Source organism: Podarcis raffonei, chromosome 7 (genome assembly GCF_027172205.1).
Source record: "Podarcis raffonei isolate rPodRaf1 chromosome 7, rPodRaf1.pri, whole genome shotgun sequence".
NCBI lineage: Eukaryota > Metazoa > Chordata > Lepidosauria > Squamata > Lacertidae > Podarcis > Podarcis raffonei.
Window position 1 is genome coordinate 73,150,653 of NC_070608.1, and position 15,576 is coordinate 73,166,228.

At 42.0% G+C, this 15,576-nt stretch overlaps 2 long non-coding RNA genes across 2 annotated transcripts; one reads left to right on the plus strand and one right to left on the minus strand.

Annotated features, from left to right (window-relative positions):
• Positions 1–9,778: 9,778 nt before the first annotated feature.
• On the minus strand, positions 9,779–11,330 carry LOC128416906 (uncharacterized). The gene is made up of 2 exons (XR_008331347.1): positions 10,819–11,330; positions 9,779–9,961 (listed from the first exon to the last, which is right to left on the minus strand). It is a non-coding gene; the product is annotated as an uncharacterized LOC128416906 (long non-coding RNA).
• Positions 11,331–11,880: 550 nt separating this feature from the next.
• LOC128417891 (uncharacterized) lies at positions 11,881–15,124 on the plus strand. The gene is made up of 2 exons (XR_008331598.1): positions 11,881–12,079; positions 14,865–15,124. It is a non-coding gene; the product is annotated as an uncharacterized LOC128417891 (long non-coding RNA).
• Positions 15,125–15,576: the final 452 nt, after the last annotated feature.

Sequence of the window (15,576 nt, forward strand, 5' to 3'; positions counted from 1 at the left end):
TTGCAAGCTACAGGAGTTGGAACTGTGAAACTTGCAAGTCTGAATACGACCATTAGCAATGTACTTTTTGTTCCAGGAGCTGCGGACAATTTGCTTAGTGTCCCACAGCTAAATCGGCGTGGTTTTGAAATTTCCTTCAAGAGGACTGTCTGTGTCATCAGAAAAGGCAAAGAGGACATTTTGCATGCAAAGTTGATGGATGGTTTGTTCAGTCTAACTTATGATGACAATGCTGTTATATCTAATGCTGATTCTTGTTGTGTTGCACAAACTAACAAGGTTCTTCATGCAGGTTGCATTCATGATGGACATCGCAGATTTTGTCACCTCTCTTGGCAAGCGCTAGCCAAGATGCCCGAGTTGGTTGCAAATTTCACATGAAATGTGTATCTTGTGCAGAGAACAAGGTGAAGGTTGCTCCAAAAGGCAAGGAGTCTAGCAGGCAGGCTTCCAAACCCTACCAGCTAGTTCACGCAGACCTGGTAGGTCCTCTAGCGCCCTCTTTGGGAGGAGCAAGGTACTTCATGGTTCTAATTGATTCTTTTTCCAGGTACATTCATGTGTTTATGCTCGAGCAGAAGTCGCAAGCATTTCCTAAGTTCAAGGCATTCTGTGCTTGGTTGGAGAATGCTCACGGTAAGCGTATTGGTTGTCTGTTTACTGATCGAGGCGGGGAATTCACTTCTCAGCAGTTTGAAGCTTTCCTGACTGAGAAGGGAATCCAGCATGACTTGTCAACGCCTAGATCGCCATGGATGAATGGGCTTGCGGAGAGAGCAAATCAAACGTTGCTGCAAGGGATAAAAACCTTGTTGCATGATGCCAACCTCCCTGAGAAGTTTTGGGGGGAGGCTCTCTCGAATTTGGTTTACACTTTTAATCGCAGACTGTCATCACCTATTGGTTGCACTCCCTATGAGAAGATGTTTGGTAAGAAACCTAACACCAAGCACTTGAGAATCTTTGGTTCTGACATGTGGGTGCACACCCCACAAAGCAACAAGCTTGGGAAGCGTGGGGCACATGGTTTGTTCATGGGGTACGAAAAAGGTGCATACAGGGTATGGATGACTAACTCTAAATCCATAAAGTTCACAAGGAGTGTGGAGTACAATCCTAAGTGGGGGGAAAATGTGGGAATTTTCCAGAGTTACCCAGAGGAGGATGAAGGTGATGTGAAGAAAGTAGATCATGCTGAGAAAGCTGAGGAAACTGAGGATGAGGAGTTAGAGTTAACCTCTAAAGATGCTGAGCCTTGGCTTAATGCCATGAAGGCTGAAGTTGATTCCTTAAACAGGAACCAGACTTGGGAACTGGTACCGGTAGTCCCAGGGATGAGACTGGTTGGCAGCAAATGGGTCTTCAAGGCCAAGACAGACCAGAATGGCAAGGTTGTCAGACACAAAGCCAGATTGGTTGCCAGAGGTTTTTCACAGGTACCAGGGCAGGATTACCACGAGACGTACTCACCCACGGTCAAATATGAGAGCATTCGGCTGATGCTCAAGATCGCTGCGGAGGAGAAACTGCATGTTTCCCATCATGACATTAATACAGCTTTTTTGTACGGAATTTTGGGGGAGGGGCTGTACATGCTTCCACCTGACGGGATGCAGATACAGAAGGGAATGGTCTGTAAACTGCGGAAATCCTTGTATGGTCTCAAGCAGAGTGCCAGGTGTTGGAACACAAAACTCACTGAAACGTTGCTTTCTCTAGGTTTTCACCAGGGCAAAGCTGATCCATGTGTGTTTGTCAAGGAGGAGGGGCAAAACAAACTGTATTGTTTATGTTTTGTTGATGATCTTCTGATGTTTTGGAGGAATCAGGCTTTTTACCAAAGCACCCTAGCTCAGCTGAAGGAGCACTTTGACATGAAGGATCTTGGTGAGGTATCCAACTATCTTTCTCTGCAGGTGGAGAGGGACCAAGTAGGTAATTTTCTGGTACACCAAACACAGAAAATTACTGATGTATTAACCAGGTTGAATTTGGTTGATGCAAACCCAGCAGACACACCGATGGTGACAGGTTACCAGGTAGACAGTACTGCTGAAGCGTTTTCTGACACAACGCTGTACAGATGCATTCTAGGCAAGTTGAATTTCATTGCTAGATGTTCGAGACCTGACATTGCTGTAAGCACTAACCTGCTTAGCAGACATGCTAACAATCCTACTGTTCAGGATTGGAAAGCTCTGAAGCGCATAGCCCGGTATTTGAAAGGGACTATGCGCTACAGGCTGAGGTTCACCAGTCAGAAGACTGGAGGTCTTGAAATCTTTGCAGATGCAAGTTTTGGAAGTGACACCACGGATGGTACAAGCACTTCTGGAGTATGCTACATGTACAACCACTGCCTGTTTGACTGGTTGTGCAAAAAGCAGACAACAGTTAGCCTAAGTTCCTGTGAAGCAGAACTCAATGCTCTGTCATTTTCACTCATGGATTGTGAATGGTTAATGCAACTGTTTAAGGACATTGGGGTTTCTGTGAAATGTCCTATACAAGTGTATCAAGACAATAGATCTTGTTTGGCTTTGCTGAACTCAGAGAGTTGCAAGCAAAGGACCAAGTACTTGCAGATTAAGCTACATCGTGCAAGAGAGTGTATTCAGAAAGGACTTATTCAGGTGTCCTACATGCCAGGAAATGAAATTCCTGCTGATCTGTTGTCTAAGGTTGTTAACAGAGAACAACTGAAGGTTTACGCACAAAGGTTGCAATTGGGTTGAACCACAGGTACTACAGGTTACACGGAAAGGGGGAGGATGTTAGGATATTTCCGTTCCACCTTAAAAGGGAGCAGGATGTTTGTATAACAGCCTGCGTAAGTTCCTGTCTCACAGGATGTTTATGTTGTAAGTTCGTTTCGTTTTTGGCTGTTTTGCCTGAGCAGTCGGAGCAGACGGTCATGTTTTCTTTGTTCTGACCAATGCCTAATAAACTGTAAATATGCATGTTCTGCTCTCTGCTTGTGCAACTTCCTGCTGTGTGAATTCTGCTGTTATAGTGTGCACTAAGCCTGAGGCTTAGTGTCGCTGAATTGCTGATATTGCCTGACTACGGGAGGTTGATGGATCGTCCGGCACCGAGCTTGGGGGCCAAGATGGACTTTATCTCCCTGGCAGTATCCCAACACCCCTCACATTTAGATTGATTCTTTTACAGAACGCAATCTAAACAAATATATTCTAGAAATATGTGTGTGTTTGTTGACTTTTTTTCCAGCTGGAACTCACCAGAACTCAGTTCTGGCCTCTCTCAGGTGGGTGCCATTGCCATTAAAAGAGAACAACAGAGGTGTTCAGGGTGAGTTCCGGCATCTCTTTTTCTAGAAAATTAGCACACACACGCACAAGCGTCAACATACAAATAAACAGAGTTACTCAAGCAATGGGGATTCTCAAAGTGCATCTGCAGAGCTTGCAAAAACTGCTCAGCAATGATTTCCTTTTCATTCACTCCCAGGTAGAGTGCAAGTCCTAATTAGCTGATATGAAAGGGACTTGGGCCTAGTTTGCACAATAATAGAAGTGGTAGATCTGCTCCTGAACAGTACAGCCTTCAGGCATTATGTGGGGATATGGGAGGGGGAAAGAAAAGGGCTTCACGATGCAAATAGAGTTAGTATTTCAAGAAAAAAAAAGTCCAAGCTATATATCTCTCCTATCTCTAGTTGCTTATGTGTGAGATTTGTTGTTTTCTTTTTAACAGTGCTGGATTCAGCCCAGCCAAATTTCAAAGGATGAGTGAAAACATTATGTGAAAAATAATCTTTTTGTTTATATTTTTACCCAAAATCATCCCAGGAGCAACACGACATCATGATAAAGTGCCACTCCCAGCTGAGCCATTGCTTCTAGCATCTGCACAGCTTTCATTTTTCATTTCATTTTCAAAAAAATATTTAAAGACAGGCAACAAACAATATTGAAATTTGTCTCCTTCCAAGTCATTGCATCTCACCTCCCCACCATCCGCCACTTTTACAAGGGATTCGTGTCCCCGCAAAACTGATTTTTTGAAAGCCCGCTATGAGTTTTTAATATAAAGAAACATTCACTCCTGCAACCTCCCACCCTAATTATGAAGTGGCAGAGTTCTGGAACAGTTCTACCCCTTATTTGCATAATCAAATCAGTTGCCATAGGACGTTTTGACCGCAGTATTAAATATGTAAATATGGTAAATGACAATGCTCATAGATCTCTTAAAAGAGAAAGTCGCAGGGAAAGGTATCACAGCAGTAAAACAAAAGCAGCAAGAAACAATGATGGGCCCTTTCCTGGTCTTATATTTGGATATGAACCAGCACAGCATTGCAATACCTGCCATACCTATGGCAAGATCACTCATGTCCAAGAATAAAGGCACTAGCAATGGGGGGGGGTTAATTCAGTTTGTATGTGAAGGTGAACCCACCAAATTCACACTTTCTGAAATAATACATAAAAACAGAGCCATCCTTCAAAATTTGAACTTCTCTGAATTTCACAATACCATTATTCAAACAAGTAATGTGCTACAAAAATGCATAAGCGTGGGTAAAATTTAAATACAAATCCCCACTCATTCATCACAGCCCCTCCACCATCTTCTGGCCAATGGGATACATTACCACCTTTTCCATTGGCCAGGGGAATTCAAGTTGGCTTTCCTACAAAATTAGCCAATCACAGGCGGAGCTTCTGGGATGGAGCTGACTGGGACTCCTGAGGGAGGATTCACTCAGGTCCTCTCCTCAGCCATATAAGCTGCCCTGCCCCCTCACCTGGCACCGCAGTCACCTTTTGGATCTCCCTCCCTCTCTCAACTCAAGGTTGCATGCTTTCATTTGTCTCTGCTTCTCATCCCCATCTCCCTCAACAGGTTTGATCACTGGTAAATGTCCAGCATGTGGGCTGGATAGCATACTCCCCAACATTTCTCTGATGAAAATAGGGACGTCCCATTCCATAATGATAATTTTACTACTTATACCCTACCCATCTGACTGGCTTGCCACAGGCGCTCTGGGCAGCTTCCGACATATAAAAACACAATAAAACATTAAAAAAACTTCCCTATACAGGATTGCCTTCAGACGGCTCTGGGGATAGATAACTCCATACCCTCCAACATTTATCCAAAGAAAATAGGGACATCCTAAGGAAAAGTGGGACATTCCAGGATCAAATCAGAAACCAGGACAGCTTCTCTAAATCAGGGATGCCCCTGGAAAATAGGGACACTTGGAGGGTCTGGGTTAGTATGGGTGATACCCAATGCCAAGTCAAATCTCACATCTGTAATCAATAAAGTTGTGGCCTAATTCAAATCCAATAATTCTTGTCTGTGGTTTTTCATTATTTGTTTGCTTGTGTTATGACAACAGCACGTCGCATTACCTGGGCATGCAAATGCATGTATTAATGAAAATAACTTACAAAAGTGCATTAAATTATATAAATTGCTTTGCAAAAGTGTGCATGTTAGGCACAATTGTATATAGAAGTGTGTGCCCTGTGCACTAAAATGCTGCTGACGACATTTTCTTGTGGGGGCAGAAATCACAAACTGAAGTAGAAATGTAAGTTTAGGAGGCAAAAATGTAGAAATGTAAGTTTAGGAGGCAAAAAAGAGAAACTGAAATTATCAGATTCCTTCATCCCTACCAGTTACACTGGGCCTTGTTTTTCCGTTACTTCAATGGTACCTTAGAGATTAAATTTAGGGCTATAATTTGAACATTATCATCTTCCGTATCATTACTCTTCATACCCAGACAGATAGAATATGACATACAGATATCTGCTCTCAGTTATTTCCTTTTATATCAGTAAGTGGAATGATGACCCAAGACACTCAATACATGAAGTGCTCCCTATCCATTTGCTCCATAATCAATCACTTTACAGTTCTCTTTAAGGCTATGAGAAATTATGTAGCTGTTTCACACCAAGTCAAACTATTTGTCCATCAAGCCAAGGGATGAACTCTCATGCCCTCCAGAAGTTGCTGAACTCCAAGTCCTAACATTCTCAGTCTTCGTAGCCAGTGTTCAGGGATAATGGGAATTGTAGTCAACAACATATGGAAGACCATGGGCTCTCCATTCCTGATATAGTCCAGTATTGTTTTCTTTTTCTTTTTCTGACTGGCAGTTACACGTTAGAATCTCAGGCAGCAAGCTTTCTCAAAACTTGCATCTTTTAACTGGAAATACCAGGGAACGAATGTGGGACTTCTCCATGAAAAGCATGTTATAATGATCTCAGTCTGACTCACCGTCCCTCCCCCAACAGGAAGGACGCCAAAACCCCACCTTTCTTCTCCTTCCCTTCCATTGCTCTCTGAGCTTCTCTAACCTCCTTGTCCTGGGACTGCAGAAGACACATCCTCCAATTCTGGCTTATCTGCTGGTTGCCTGGCAATGCTTTGTCCAACTTCCAACTCTTCCTCTCCATGGGAGCTAACAGTGTCTTGCCTGGGGAAGGGGCAGACTGTCTTCTCTAAACTCAGGCAGACAGCTCTCAGTGGCAGAGTCAGCTCCTTTCTCACTTAGCTCAATTTCAGAGGCTGACTCTTCTGCTGTGCTCTGGGAGAGGGGGCACATTCCTGACACATGTGCTCAGAGCTATGTTCCATCTCCAGAGGGACCTCTCCCAAAAATGCAGCTGTACAATCTGGACCAAAGAGCCCCATTAACAGAAAGCAGGTTATCGGATGATGTATGTGACTCTATGAATGGGCAGCGTGAGGTTTTATTGGGGTGGGATCATAGATTAAAGTAACATTAGCCTTATTTTCTTAGGTTGTCAGTGTTGTATTATGGACTTTGGTGAATGTATCTGTGGGACTGTAATTGTTGAGAGGATGGAAGGTTGTGTGTGTGTGTGTGTGTGTGTGTGTGTGAAGTCAGAGGTGGGAAACTGGACCCAGCTGGCAGGCTAGATCATTATCTCCTCCATCTCCAGCAAACCAAGTCTGACAGCAACACCCACTTGTCAATCATTTGATATCACAATGACATCAGGCGACCCATTTTTACCAGCGCAGGTTTATATCAAATTGCTTGAAATTTTGCAATGCAATTCTCCAGCCAAGTAAAGGGAGGAAACACCTTTTGATGAAGCAAGGTAGAAATGAATGATAAAGAAACCGGTCAGTAGATTTTCTGAGTCCTTAATGGGTGGAGAGTTATTTGACCTTACAGATCATCCACTGTGTAGGAAATAAAGATTTGAAGATCTGTTGTTTAATGGAAGGTCAAAAATATGGACTTGTATGCTTAGTTTTGTTTAGTAATGTGATTTTTAAAAACAAAAAAACAACAAAAGTAAAACAAGTCAAAGCCCATTTTCAGAAGTACCTGCTTTTAGATGGTCAACACAATTCATCCAGAAGTGTTATCTGAGCAGGAAAATTATTCACAATAGTAGCTGCATATGCAGTTTTTCAGGCAGACGTAGGTTAATGAGGCTAGATCTGGAAAGTGATGGGCAGAGTGTTTGTGCTAAAATTTTATACTACTCTTGTGACTGAGGCACACATTGATGGGATGGCATTAATGGCCTTGACCGTCTAATTTATGTAAGAGAGTTTCAAAAGATCTCCATGCTTCAAAGGAAGTCCTCAAGGCACATATAAGATACATTGATGCCATGAAATAGAGTGGGTTTCAGACTGAACTTGTCCTCTTCTAATTTTTCACACTTGGCTCATATTCAGATCAGTAATTTGAACACATTTAGAACGATATGGCTCATAGAAAACTGTAGTTAACAAAAATGGCGCTCTTTCATTTAAACTGAGAGAAAGCATTTAAGCAAGAGACTGCCTAACTGTGCAGTCCTATGCATGCTTAATTAGAAGTGTGTTCCATTGTGTTCAATTGTGCTTGCTCCCTGGTAATTTTATTTAGGATAGCAATCTTAATGGGCTTTTTTTGGTCCAAGGGTGATAATCTCCCCACCTTGCATGTAGACAGCCTATAGTCATATCCTTCATACCAGTGCAAGGCATGCAAGTGAGTTGGCTACATCAGTAGATCGGTGCAAGTTCTTATAGCATAACCATTTCCATGTTTATTCAGAAGTGTGCCCCACTGTTTTCAGTGAGTACAGTGAATGCAGAACCTCCACTCCTTTCTTCCCAATTCAGTCATTGCATCTCAGCCATGATACTTACTATCCATGTCTTATAGCAGAAGGGACAAGGCACATCCAAAGAATTCCTTTGCAATACATAACAGGATATTTTCCTCCTATCTGACAGAAATACAAGTACCTTCCATATTTACCATTCTTCCTTATTCACAGGAATGACAAATGTTGAGACACTCATTGTGTCTTTATGTACACATACACACAGCTGAAGAATTTTGAGTGCATTTCTGTTTCCCTTTGTCAATCATCAATCGACCCAGACCCTGAACACAATGTAAAATGGGGTGGTTTTAGTATGATATATGCCTCAACTTGCTACATAGATTGCTTCACAGTGCCTTCAGCATCCATAAGTGGTCTTGTGTAAGGATTTTGCTCTTTTTGTAAACAAGTACTTAACACACTTTAAAAAAAAAACAGTACTCATGGAAGGCTAGTTAGAAAATGACATTTTTATGCAATCAGATATTCCTCATTCATTTACTTTGTAGCATTTAATAAATATATTGAATTAGGAATCTGAAGCTGGTTGTGTGAATGGACTCACTAAACCACGATCACTCTGTTTAAATGTATGTAGTTACTAGGAGCAGAACTGCCTGAGGTCTCACCTTTTCTCCTCTAAGATTCAGAAAGTCAATCTCCATACATTCAAACTAAAGGTGGTGGTAGTACAAACAGCCTTCTCCAACCTGTTTGACCTCACCAGAAAGGTGGATAAGTTACTTACAGTTATGGCAGAGGCATCCATTGAAAATGGACCACCGAGAAGATTTCCCAGCTTCTGCCTTCTGAACTATGCCCCTCTGCAAACCACTCTTCCAAAATCTATACTGTCCCCCTGTTCCTGGGAAGATTCAGGATCAGAATCAGAATCAGGGTGAGAGGGAGGCTCCCACCATACCTCCTCAGTGCAGCCCTCCTCAGCACAGTCCCTGACAGCTCCCTTCAGACATCCAGCCAGAGAGACAGGATCACAGACTTTCACATACACCAGCAGCCATACTGAGCAACACTGACTGCCTCACACTCAACTGCATCATACCAGACATCCCCTGATAAAGACACCTGTCGCTGGGGAGAATTCTCATTGTCTAGCAGATGTTTTAAGCATGCCTCAAGGATGTGCTTCAAGGCTATACTGGAAGGCTCATTTCAAATTTATTTTGGCAATACACCAACACCAGCAACATAGGCTAAGACAGAAAAGATAGACTAGTGGAGATGTACAGAATTCTCACATTAACAAAGAGAATCAGCATCCATCCAGAGCGGCCTCAGAAGGAGTGAAGAATCAGGTGGACAAGTAGCTAGGAGGAAATGATACTGAATGGCTTGCAAAAGTGGAAACAGGGGTGCCGTGTCAGGCACAGGAGGCAGAGCAAGTATTTTAGCAAGACTGGGGGTTACAGTCCAGCGAAAAGTGCTTTGCATATCAGTTCATTTCCCAGCATCTCCAGTTTAAGAGATGTCAGGGAGCAGGACTGGGGAAGACCTCTGTCTGAGACCCTGAAGAGATGCTACTCGCCCCAGAAGAGAGCAATGAGCTAGATGAACTGACTTCATATATTAGCCTCGCCAAGGAAGCAGCTGCATTTCTTGAGATGTCAAAACTGAAACATTAAGACTGACAGCTAATGATCTTTTATTTTCAGGAACCATTGTTCTGAAAATACTTGCTGTAAGGCTTTGATCCACTTCAAAGGCACTGTTTACATCAGTTCTGCTTCGATAATTTTGTTGCTGCTATCATCGGTTTTTGGATGCCAGACATCTTCCGAAGGAATAAAGATGTGGTATCTCTTGAATTCCTGCCATATGGAAAATATTGACAGATGTGTTACTTACTCCCGCTGGCAATACATACCTTCCATATTCACTCAATAATCACATTTTAGCTTGAGCAGAATTTTAATATCATAACAAAAAGGAAAAACAAAAAGGAAAGGAAAGTTTCCCCCACCCATGAAACCGACTGAGGACTATAGGCATGGGGCAAATATGAATGTAAATCATTAGCTCAGACAAATGACTTACCAGTAATCAAACTAATAGTACTCAGAGTGATTAAGCACTGTATCACCCCAAAGACCAACAACTTTATTATGTCATCAGTTTTCATGGACCAGGTTCCAGAATCTTTGTGTACACAAAATATTAGCCTCAGTTGACAGATACATATATATGGGTACAGAGGGGGAGAGTTTGGGGGGGAAATGGGTTGAAATAGCACAAACAAGCAAACAGTAAAATCTGTGACAATTCAATTAGAGCTTAGATTTTTGCAATATATATATATATATTATTTGCATTAGATTTTTAGCCCAGCCTTCCTCCCAAAGGAACTCTGGGCAGCAAAGCTAGATAATTTCAAGTTTGCAAGGTTCCATTTCTTTCAGCTATCAAACGTCTGTGAGGTATCAATACCCAGGGTACAGACACAGCTCACCCAGAAGTTAGAGAAAGAGGAAGTTAGAAACGCATCCAGAAGCTTCTGGTGAAAGTCCTTACCCACAATGGCATCTCTGCGCCACCAACCTCAATGCCATTCACTAGGGATCTCTTGGGCTGGAAAGGGGAAGGCTTGTGAATTTCTGGCCTTTTCTGATTTTCAGTTCATGTGGAGCATATGCTCTTTTCTAGACAGGTCAGATCTTCCTTTGCTTACCCATGGGTCTGTAACTTGCCGGCTTAAATACTGCAACATGCTTCTTGTAGGGCAGCTGTTGAAGACAACTTGGGCATTACAGCTGGCACAGAATGCTGCTGCACATCTTCCAGATTTGTTCTGCCCTAGTTCCTTCTGCATCCAACTCAAGGTTCAACACATGCTCTCCATATGACAGCAACATGAAAAGCCACCATGAAGGGCATGAAGCAATGAAGAGGACCACTCTGTACTACAGTGTCTTATTGCAGTTGCAATTTTTAAAAAGATGCTTCTCACAGCCATTTTGTTTATTGCATTTTGCTGGTGGTGTTTAAATGTCACTTGTATTTTTTCAATATTTGGCTTCTAAACTTGTTTGAGCAGTGAGAAAAAGTCACGTGTGACCACTGCTTTTTTTCTGGGAGGGGGGATGCAGGTGTACGCACACCCCTAAACATTTTGTGAATCTAAGTTTGGCCTCATTGAGGGGCAGTATTTCAATATGAGTAAGAAAATGAGAGTACCCCTAAACATATTTTTTTTAAGAAAAAAAGCACTGCGTGTGACTATATACATAAATAAATATAACAGTGTAAGTGTTGTCAGGATGTTGTCAGCAGCTCCGGGCTGGTTGCCCAGGAAAGTATAAAGACAGGGGAAAGTTTCTTACAGTCTTTTTTTATTTCAAACTTTACAGAATGAGGTTATAGAACCCAGCCACTTGGATAATGGTGTTCTGGGAGATGGAGCTTCTGGAATGCTTTCTAATGACAATGTTTCAGCCAGGTGTTGTTCTGGCTCTCCCATGATTTCCCAGCTCCCCCCCCCCCCAATCTGCCTCTGAGCTGCTTCCTCCCTCAAAACCCTGTTGTAAATCTATACTGTCTTTCTCTTCCTCCTCCCTTGAAGGGTCAGGATGGGGAGAGGGTCTCCACCATTCCTCCTCTGCCCAGTCTCTGACAATTAGTTTTCTTTAACAGTGGAAGCAGGTTTTCAGATTATACACCTCTCTTCTTCAGGCTTTGATCATGAGAGCAAAAAACCGAACATCCAATAGTCTACAGTGAAACAACTGGGTAGTCAGGCTGATGGTTACTTGGTTGCAGAAGTTTACTGGCCATTGCTGTTGGCATGGAGATAGTCTAGGTTGAATGCAAACAGGCCATTCTGATGTCATGTGTGATGTCACAAAGAGGATATGCTTTAAGTCTTGGTAAAGCCAGAAACAGTTAACAGTCAGACTGCATCTCAACATTGTCAAGCTGGAACTCCATAACAGGTGATGAATAGTTTCATTTGGAGGATATATTAACTTTTACTATTGGGGGAAATTTTAGATTGGTCTGCCAGTTTGTACCACATCAAGTTGAGGCCAGTAGATAGACATTCACAACCCTGTACCCATCAAATAATCAATTTTATGTGTGACTTTGGGACTGACTCATACAACCACATTTCCTTTCTCTGCTCTATACCCCACCTCTCCCACTTCCTCATTCGTCAACCTCATCACCTCCTCTACGGGTGCCAGCAAGTGCCGTCTTTCTTCAAGCTCTTTACTTTTAAGGTTTGCTAGGCTCTGGGAGATGGAGGGTCTGGAATGCTTTCTAGTGACAACGTGTCAGCCAGCTGCTGCTCCGGCTCTGCCTGCTCCTCCTCTCCCATGATTTCCCAACTTTCTCCCTCATTTGCCTCTGAGCTGTGGCCTTCCACAAACCCCTGTTATTAATCTATGGTGTCTTCCATTTTCTCCTCCCTGGAAGGGTCAGTCTGGGGAGGTGGTCTCCACCACTCCTTTTCCTCTGTCCAGCCCCTGATTAGATTAAAGGTCACAGCCATTTAAAGGAATCCATTGTAGTTAGAATGTTAAAACTAATATATTTTTTCTAGAATTATAGAAGAAGAAGAAGAAGAAGAAGAAGAAGAAGAAGAAGAAGAAGAAGAAGAAGAAGAAGAGTTTGGATTTGATATCCCGCCTTTCACTCCCTTTAAGGAGTCTCAAAGCGGCTAACATTCTCCTTTCCCTTCCTCCCCCACAACAAACACTCTGTGAGGTGAGTGGGGCTGAGAGACTTCAAAGAAGTGTGACTGGCCCAAGGTCACCCAGCAGCTGCATGTGGAGGAGCGGAGACGCGAACCCGGTTCCCCAGATTACGAGTCTACCGCTCTTAACCACTACACCACACTGGCTCTAAATCACAGGATGCTAGTTGCAAATTTTAAGGAGAGAAAAATGCATTATTAAGATCTTGATAAGAATATACAGCATCCTCAGAAAAAGGTTCTTCTTTGAAAAGAATTGTGTTTTCTCAAATTTGTCACAACTATTATTTTTTGTTTGCAAGTAGGCAATGTGTCTTATATCAGAGACTGAACTGAAACTGATAAAGCTTCATGAAAGTTAATAGCTTATTATAGAAAGAAATCCAGGAGAGGCACCTATGGTATGGTATGATACATAGTCGGGGAAGGGGATGAATTAAATTGGAGAATTGCAACAATTAATATTAGGTTGAAAAATTGCAACACAGATCAACCAACCAGAAAGCCCCAGATCTGTGAAAGATTCATTTCCATATATCACCATTCCTCTTTGCAAAGCCAAACTAGACTTTTGATGGAAGAGTTAAGTCTGACATCTAAAAAGCAGCTAGGTGCAATGGGATTTGGAAGGAATAAATGGCTGACAGAGAAGGGTTGTTGAACCTTTTCTGCATCAATTGCTTCTTCAACGCAAACACCAGACACCCCGGGGTGCATTTTGCCCAGGTATGTTTGTCATGCTGAGCATATACTAATGTAAAACATGAGTTGGAAGAATTTGATACATTCACTTGTGAGTGAAAGTGTCAAAGCTCCCCAGCATCATCAACATCTGTTGTGGAGAGAGAAGAAGATAATTTATGAGGTGTCTAAGGGTTTGTTTTTTGGCTTCTGTTTGGACATATATTTTGGAGCTGTTTACTATATGCTCTGGTTTCACCGTCCAGAATAATTTGGAATCATCTGCAAACTTGGCTACTTCATTGGTCACCTCAACTCTAAATCAGTCATGATTCTGTTATAAGGTGCCCCTCATACATCTCCCCATTGCTACAACTGCCTGTTTACTCCAGTCCTCAGCTTCCTATTGTTTAATCGGTTACCAAACCATAAAGGGAACAACCTATCCTTTTGTCCCATGATGGCTAAGTTCAGGAAGGAGCTTTTGTTGAGCAACTTCTTCAAAACATTTTGAGGAAATCCAAGCATATAACAGACCCTCCAAGTTTCCCTATTTTCCAGGGGCAGTCCCGGATTTACAGATGCTATCCCAGTTTCTGATTTGATCCTGAAATGTCCTGCTTTTCCTCAGGACATCCCTATTTTCATCGGATAAATATTGGAGGGTATGGAGGGTTAGGGCAGCCCTATATAGGGAAGTTTTTAATGTTTTATTATGTTTTTATATATGTTGGAAGCCACCCAGAGTGGTGAGGGCAACCTAGTGAGATGGGCAGAGTAAAAATACAACAACAACAACAACAACAACAACAACAACAACAACAACAACAACGGAATAAGACATCCCTATTTTCATCGGAGAAATGTTGAAAGGTATGATATAATGTTCACCATATTACATAGCCTCCTGTGCTCAAAGAATGCCACAAACCTGTTGAGGCAAGACTTCTCTTTTCAGATGCAAGTTATGTCCTTCTAAATGCTAAATCTTTCATCATGCTTTCCACAAATCTACCTAGAATAGACTTTAAGGCAGGCAGCCCCAGACTGATTTCCTCCAGATCCTTTGTATAACTTTAATCATGCTTGGCTATTAGTCCTACTGGCTGGAGGGCACCAGATTGGGGTAATACTGCTTTAAACTAAAGCAGAGGTTGACAGACATTTTGGACCAGTGGGCACATTTCAAATTTTGAAGAAAAAAAAATGCTGTGAAATCTTTTTTGAGGTGAGGCAACCAGAACCGTACACAGTATTCCAATGTGGTGATGGCACAGATCTGTGTAATAAATTGTATTGTGGTATCAGCAGTTTCCATTTCAATTACTTTCCTAATCCAGGTTCAGAAGGAGCTCCTGCTTTAAGTCTGGACCATCTAAGAATGCTCAAGTCTTTGAAAGCATCTTAACATCAAATATTCCTTAGCATGAAATGATAACACATCAGAGAGAATACTTGGCCTCTGTAACTTTAGAGGGTTGCTTGAAATTTGGGCAATGACTGAAAAAAAATATCAGAAGCCATCTGGTTTCTTGAGCCTCCCTATGACAAGCTGCAGAATGCTAGAATATGCAAAATAAACAACTTTATGCAGCTCTGACTACAGGATTCAAGTTTCAGGATATAGAATTTGGCTTACTTCCTTGGCACATGTGCCTTTTCTTTTTCTTGGTAAAGTACTAAGAGTCTCCAGCCTGATGACAACTATAATATTAATTGAATTCTGCTTCAATTGATTCTTGGGTACTCTCAGAGTTGCCTTCTCTAAAGGCACATGGAAAGATTGGTGTGAGGGAACATATAAATAAGCTACACAATCAATAGGCAAAATATAATAGTTAAAAAGTATGTCATTGTGGAGTTTTAAATTAAATTCCACACTTTTACTTCTGCTTGTTTGGCCAAGGCACTCCTATTTTTAATAGGAATTTATTCTGGGAAAAATAATTTTCACCTGCACAGTTTATTACCTACAATTTCAGTCTGGCATGTAGGTAAAAAGTTGTCTTGGCTGCTCTGTGGCTGCTTGATTACTTCCCTGATTTTCTAGAA